Genomic DNA, 7913 nt, shown 5'->3' with positions numbered 1-7913 from the left:
CTAATGGCTACTTTCTATTTTAAACTACTTTCTATCTACCATTCTCTACTAAAAAATCTACCATTAACAAAGAGCTAAGCTTTGGTTTTTATACTTTCAGATCCAAAAATCGTGCATGGGCTTGGAGCCATGTTTTGGGCCAGAGAATCAGGCCCAAAACCCAATTCTTTCAGTCCAAAAAGGCCTCTTCAGCTGCAGTTGGCTTCAATAGACTTTTCGTCTACTTCTGCTCCTCTGATTGGGTCAAGGCTTGGACCATTGGAAAGCTCTTTCCGAGGCGGTCGTTTTGACATAAGGTAGGCCCCATTCCAAGGTATGAGTCCAAAGATACGGCCTTCGGAAGTTTTGCTGACTTGTGTGTTTCGCCTGCGGTCGACTTTTCAGCTTTGACCGGGCTTTAGGAAGGCTTTTTCTTCTTCTTGAATCTTGGCCTTTAATCACGGAACTACTTAGTAACCCACCTTTGCTCCTTTATCTCGCTTAAAGTGGCACATTTCTCGCACATAATGGACTTTGAAACCCGAAATGCATAAAACACGAATCGCTAACTCTTAATTATTACTCACACAATTGGTCTAAAAGTATGATCACATGTGGTTAAAACTACAGTTTTGGCTTTTATCACCACGCCAGGTTGGAAAAACCGCTAGCTTCAGTGATATTTGGTTAAGCACCAAAGCAAACACCAAATTCCAAACCGATTTGGTGTTTGGTTTGATGTTTTTGGTTTGGTATTAAAGAGATGTCACCAATAAAGTCGAAAACGCCAAATTTTCAAGAATTTGAAAATTTGGTGTTTGGTGCTCAAGAGGTCTCACCATTATAGATGCTCTTATATAATATAACAAGCTTACAATAGCAATACCAAATGACTATCTTTCTTCTGGTTGAAATACCCAGACAACCCATGTCCATTTGGTTAGAGACTAACTAAAAACCGAGAAACTAATAAATGAAGATTGATCAAGCAAAAGTAAAACAACTCGTCACACAGTTAGGTCCTAAAGTTTTCAACTTCCCAGTCAGATTCATGCAAGATCTAATTAGCTATTGAATCTTTAAATAGAACGTTTTTTTTTAACAATAGCTATGGGTTAGGCAGACCCCTACCTGCATTCCTTAATCAAAATCTTACATAGATTGTTCCTTTTATATCCTTAAGGATTTTAGACAATTGTTCATATAGAGGGGGTATAAAATACAAAATCTTTAAATAGAACGTAGTAACATAATATCCCATCCTAGTCATCACGATACCTATAATAACTCGCGTCAATCCATTTCAAAATATCATACCTAGACCTCCTCTTCCTCAACTCAAAAAGCCTTCTCAAACAACTCTCTAACACCGAAAGCAACTTCTTCAAGTAAAGACCAAAATACCGATACCTGTGACCTTCTATCGCATTAGGATTGGGAACATCAACAATATTCCCATCCAAATCGGGCCTTCCTCGAGAGAATGCCTAGTATAATTCTCACCACCCAAGTAAATAATCCGACACTCCCAATGCCCTTTTCTCTAATAAGTTTATTAATCTCATCATTAAGGTCGTGGAAGTCGATGCCCACCCAACCCTCGCTTAGAATGTCACTTTTCCGACCAATTTCACGATTATCGGGCACGCCTACATTTATCAAGATCGGAAAGATCATGGCATTTGGAAGTTGGTGAAAAAGGCGCTTCTTTAGGTTTCTTATTCTCTTCGCTCTTTGATGTTATGTATCTATTTAACATAGATTGTGCTTTTCTTCGCTTCATGCCATCTTTGATTAGTTTTCAACAACGCCTCAAATTAACCCTAAAATTAGAATTATTGTGATTCAATAAATAATCTTATAAACAAAAAGTGACGAGAGAGAGAGAGAGAGGTGTCTCTTTACTTCAAGGCCTATGAAGCTCTAGTGTGGTCCGTGAAGCTTGAAACAACTATCTATTCCCTAACCGGTCAATTCGTGGTGTGGAGGATGAAGATGTAATAGAGATTTTTTGACCGAATATCGGTGTGATATATACAGTCGCTGTTGATACTTTTCTTCTCCGGATGTGAAAAGCCAAGTATGTAGATGCCGTAGACTCTTATGGAGTTTCGGGTCCAGCCCACAGTGAAAATTCTAAGCGCTTGAGAGCATGTCCAATAAGGGTAGGGCAGGGAAAGGGTCGGGTTCGGGTTGGATATGGCTATATCCGAATCCAAATCTGAATAGTTTCATAATATCCGAACCCGAACCCGATTAAAACCGAAATTTAATATCCGAATCCGACCCGAACCCGAACCGAACCCGACTAACCTGATCGGATAACACTAAAAATTCAAAAGCCCAAAAAAAATATATCCAACCCGAACCCGACGGGCAGACTAACCCCGAATCCGCCCGAATAAGTAAACGGATAAAAAAATCGACCCAAACTCGAACTATTCATATTTTGGTCAAACCCGACCCGATTCTCTGCCCCAAATAGAGAGCTATGTGGGGTGCTAAAGGCAAATATAGAACCCCAATCACAAAAATTTCATTCTAATGGGGTTTAAAAGGGTCTTAAATTTGGAAGGAGTCAAAACCCAACCAAAGTTAAGACCTTCGCTAGCAAACTGCTATATAAGTTGGGGAGACGGACGACATTGTTTTGCCGGTCCAGGTTAAATGTTAAATTTCGACGACGGTAGAAACCGTGGTCGTCCGCCTAAAAAATTTCAACTTAAGTTACAAAATAATGGATGGACGGCAGAAACTATGTCGTTTCAGATCATTTAGCACTTCAAAACAAAAACGCGGTTGGATTGGTTTTTGATTTTTGCGGTTAAATTTGGTTGGGCAAGCTAAAAGGCCTATGTGGCACCTTTTAGCAGCCCAATTTAGCAGCTCTCTATTGGACTTGCTCTTATAATGCACCCGAAGGCGTTAATAATATATCTAAATCTAAACTACTTTAATGTCAGGGACTCATCTCCTGTTTTTTGGTAGATTGACGATATTTCCCTTTGATGCTTTAAGCAAAACGCACAACTTGCATGCATCAATCTAGTAAGTAGTATATACATGGGAAGCACTAGTGGCGGAGCCATAAATTTATTCCAGGGTGAGCACTATAAGTTTTCAATAGAAACTCAATTAAACGCACACTTTTTTTTTTTTTTTTTTTTCTCTTAGTATAATATTTTTAGTCCATCGTTTTATTTTTCTTTATTTGATTTTTATTACTAAGGCTATGCAAACAAATAATTTTTACTTTATAATTTCAATTTTTTAAAATCAAAATCTATTACAGTTTAGGAAATGAAAATTTCAAATTTGAATTACAAAGCTTAGCTCATTATATTGTTTATTTTGTTAATTGATTTAATTTTCAATGATAAGGTGCATCTAATTGTCTATTCTCTTCTTTGCCATTTTTTTCTCCCCTCAGATAAAAGGTAAAATGAAATGCCATATGGCTTTTGATGGTTTGAGGAGCATGCTTACATATCTATCTATGCTTGGTGTGGGGCCCACTGTGATCCCCCATTCGACAAGCCATAAATATTTCTCACAAGTTATGACATGGCAGATTCAAAGTCTTATAGGGTATGTGCAGTTTAAAATGTTAATTTGAAAGAATACTACATCATTGTTTATTTAGTCAACATTAAATCATGGTCGCTTTTGTGGTCGGGATTTTATCATTTGGCTTATTAGGTTCTTTTAGGCCTAATTTGAAACAATGCTATATACTTACCTTTAATGGTTAGACCTAAAAACACCAAATATTTTTGAGCAAACCAACACCAAACAACTTTTAGTGGAAACATCAAATAGTGAGCACCAAATGTGACTCATGTGTTTCCAAAATCGCTACCAAATAAAGCCCAACACGGCCGCTGCTTTCAAAACACCGCGAGAGAAAAGCCCACAATAAAGGCTTGTTTTTGTTCAGAAATGAGAAAGTGTTTTTGCCCATGCAGTGTTGGAAAACCGCGACGGTTTCAGACATTTGTTAAGACAGAAGCAAACACCAAATTCCAGCCGATTTGGTGTTTGGTTTGATGTTTTTTTGGTTTGGTATTAAAGAGATCTCGCCATTAAAGATGGATAACACCAAATTTGAAAATTTGGTGTTTGGTGCTCAAGAGGTCTCACCATTATAGATGCTCATATATAATATAACAAGCTCACAATAGCAATACCAAATGACTATCTTTCTCTTCAGTTGAAATACCTATACAACCCATGTCCGCTGGTTAGAGACTAACTAATAACTGAGGAACGAAGACTGATCAAGCAAAAGTAAAACAACTCGTCACACAGTAAGGTCCCAAAGTTTTCAACTTCCCACGCTGTATTCATGCAAGATCTAATTAATTAGCTATTGAATCTTTAAATATAACGTTTTTTTTTAACAATAGCTATGGGTTAGGTGCCCTCTCTACCGCATTCCTTAATATATACCGTGATATATATACCGTCGGTGTGATACTTTTCTTCTCCGAATGTGAAAAGCCAAGTATGTAGATGCCGTAGACCCTTATGGTGTTTCGGGCCCAGCCCACAGTGAAAATTCTAAGCGCTGGAGAGCAAGTCCAATAAAGGTAGGGCAGGGAACGGGTCGGGTTCGGGTCGGATATGGCTATATCCGAATCGGAATCCGAAAAGTTTCATAATAACCGAACCCGAACAAGATTAAAACCGAAATTTAATATCCGAATCCGACTAACCCGATTGGAGAACACTAAAAATTCAAAAAAATCCCAAAAAATATATCCGAACCCGAACCTAAATTCGACAGACCCGAACCCGAATCCGACCTGAATAAGTAAACGGATAAAAAAATCGACACGAACCCAAACTATTCGGATTCGGGTCGGGTCGGATTCGGGTCAAACCCGACCCGATTCCCTGCCCTAAATAGGGGGCTATATGGGGTGCTAAAGGCAAATATAGCACCCCAACCACAAAAATGTCATTCTAATGGGGTTGCTAAAAGGGTCTTAAATTTGGAAGGAGTCAAAAACCCAACCAAAGTTAAGACCTTCACTAGCAGCTGCTATAATAAGTTCGGGAGACGGACGACTTAGTTTCTGCCGTCCATGTGTTAAATTTCGACGGACGGTAGAAACTGTGTCGTCCGTCTAAAAAAATTTCAACTTAAGTTACAAAATAATGGAAGGACGGCAGAAACTATGTCGTCCTTATCATTTAGCACTTCAAAACAGAAAACGCGGTTGGATTGGTTTTTTGATTTTGGGGTGCCAAATTTGGTTGGGCAAGGTAAAAAGCCTATGTGGCACCTTTTAGCAGCCCAATTTAGCAGCTCTCCATTGGACTTGCTCTTATACGCCCCCGGAAGCGTTGAGTAATGCATATATCTAAATCTAAACTACTTTAATGTCGGGGACTGATCTCCTATTTTTTAGTAGATTGATGATATTACCCTTTGATGCTTTAAGCAAAACGCACAACGTGCGTGCATCAATCTAGTAAGTAGTATATACATGGGAAGCACTAGTGGCGGAGCCAGAAATTTATTCCAGGGTGAGCACTATAAGTTTTCAATAGAAACTCAATTAAACGCACACACATTTTTCTTGTTTATCTGTTAGTATAATATTTTTAGTCCATAGTTTTATTTTTATTTATTTGATTTTTATTACTAATGTTATGCAAACAAACAATTTTTACTTTATAATTTCAATTTTTAAAAATCAAAATCTATTACAGTTTAGGAAATAAAATTTTCAAATTTGAATTACAAAGCTTAGCTCATTATATTGTTTATTTTGTTAATTGATTTAATTTTCAATGATAAGGTGCATCTAATTGTCTATTCTCTTCTTTGCCAATTTTTTTTTCTCCCTGTATAAAAGGTAAATGAAATGTCATATGGATTTTGATGGTTTGAGGAGCATGCTTACATATCTATCTAATAAAAATGCTTGGTGTGGGGCCCATAGATCCCCCATTCGACAGTTACAAATATTTCTCACAAGTTATGACATGGCAGATTCAAAGTCTTATAGGGTATGTGCAGTTTAAAATGTTAATTTGAGAGAATACTAGATCATTGTTGATTTAGTCAACATTAAATCATGGCTGTTTTGTGGGCTGGGATTTTATCATTTGGATGATTAGGGTTCTTTTGGGCCTAATTTGAAACAATGCTATATACTTACCTTTAATGGTGAGACCTAAAAACGCCAAATATTTTTGAGCAAACCAACATTAAACAACTTTAGTGGAAACATCAAAGAGTGAGCACCAAATGTGCCTCGCGGTGTTTCCAAAACCGTGCCAAATAAAGCCCAACCTAGTCGCTACTTTCGAAACACCGTGAGAGAAAAGCCCACAATAAAGGATTGTTTTTGTTCAGAAATGAGAAAGTGTTTTTGCCCACGCAGTGTTGGAAAAACCGCGCGGTTTCGTACATTTGGTTAAGCACCAAAGCAAACACCAAATTCGAGCCGATTTGGTGTTTGGTTTTATGTTTTTTTGGTTTCGTATTAAAGAGATCTCGCCATTAAAGATGGAAAACACCAAATTTTCAAGAATTTAAAATTTTGGTGTTTGGTGCTCAAGAGGTCTCACCATTATAGATGCTCTTATATAATATAACATGCTTACAATAGCAATTTCAAATCACAATCTTTCTCTTCGGTTGAAATACTTGTACAACCCATGTCCGCTGGTTAGAGACTAACTAATAAATTGGGAAACGAATAAACGAATACTGATCAAGGAAAAGTAAAACAACTTGTCATACAGTAAGGTCCCAAAGTTTTCAACTTCCCAGGCTGTATTCATGCAAGATCTAATTAATTAGCTACTGAATCTTTAAATAGAACATTTTTTTTTAACAATAGCTATGGGTTAGGCAGACCCCTACCTGCATTCCTTAATCAAAATCTTACATAGATTGGTCCATTTATATCCTCAATGATTTTAGACAATTGTTCATAAAGATGGGGTATAAAATACAAAATCTTTAAATAGAACGTAGTAACATAATATCCCATCCTAGTCATCACGAGACCCATAATAACTCTCGCGTCAATCCTTTTAACAATATCATACCTAGACCTCCTCTTCCTCAACTCAAAGCGGCTTCTCAAACAACTCTCTAACACTGTGCAACTTCTTCAAGAAGACCAAAATACCGATACCCGGACCTCTACCGCTAGGATTGGGGAACATCAACAATATTCCCATCAAAATCAGTCTTCCTCGCAGAATGCCTAATATAATTCTGACCACCCAAGTCAATAATCCGACGCTCCCAATGCCCTTTTCTCTAATAAGTTTTTAATCTCGTCATTAAGGTCTAAGTCGATGCTCACCCAACCCCTCATTTTGAATGTCAGTGACTTTCCACCAATTTCACGCATATATCTGCCGCTTCCATTTATCAACATCGGAAAGATCACGACATTCGGAAGCGAGAAAAGGGAGGCATTCTTTAGGTTTCTTATTCTCTTTGTTCTTTGCTGTTATGTATCTATTTAACATAGACTGTGCTTTCTCTTCATTCCGTGCTATCTTTGATTAGTTTCTAAACAACGTCTCCAATTAACCCTAAAATTAGAATTATTGGGATTCAATAAATAATCTTATAAACAAAAAGTGACGAGAGAGAGAGAGAGAGGTGTGTCTTACTTGCGTCTACGAAGCTCTAGTGTGGTCTGTGAAGCTTGAAACAACTATTTATTCCCAACTGGTCAATTTGTGGGTGTGAGGATGAAGATGTAATAGAGATTTTTTGACCAAATATCGGTGTGATATATACTGTCGCTGTTGGTACTTTTCTTCTCCGGATATGAAAAGCCAAGTGTGTAGATGTCGTAGACTTTTACGGAGTTTTGGGCCCAAACTTACGTTGAAATTCTAAGCTTTGAGAGCAAGTCCAATAAGGGTAGGCAGGCGGGGGTCGTTCGGGTCGATTT

General features: G+C 37.7%; 1 pseudogene; it reads right to left on the bottom strand.

The window, feature by feature from the left end:
- Positions 1-1178: 1178 nt before the first annotated feature.
- On the bottom strand, positions 1179-1762 carry LOC147501979 (uncharacterized; annotated as a pseudogene).
- Between the last annotated feature and the right edge of the window lie 6151 nt (positions 1763-7913).

The sequence above is a fragment of the Coptis chinensis genome, chromosome 4 (genome assembly GCF_015680905.1).
Source record: "Coptis chinensis isolate HL-2020 chromosome 4, ASM1568090v1, whole genome shotgun sequence".
Classification (NCBI taxonomy): Eukaryota; Viridiplantae; Streptophyta; class Magnoliopsida; order Ranunculales; family Ranunculaceae; genus Coptis; species Coptis chinensis.
The sequence above is the reverse complement of the archived record's forward strand: the minus strand, read 5'-3'. Positions and strand labels throughout refer to the sequence as shown.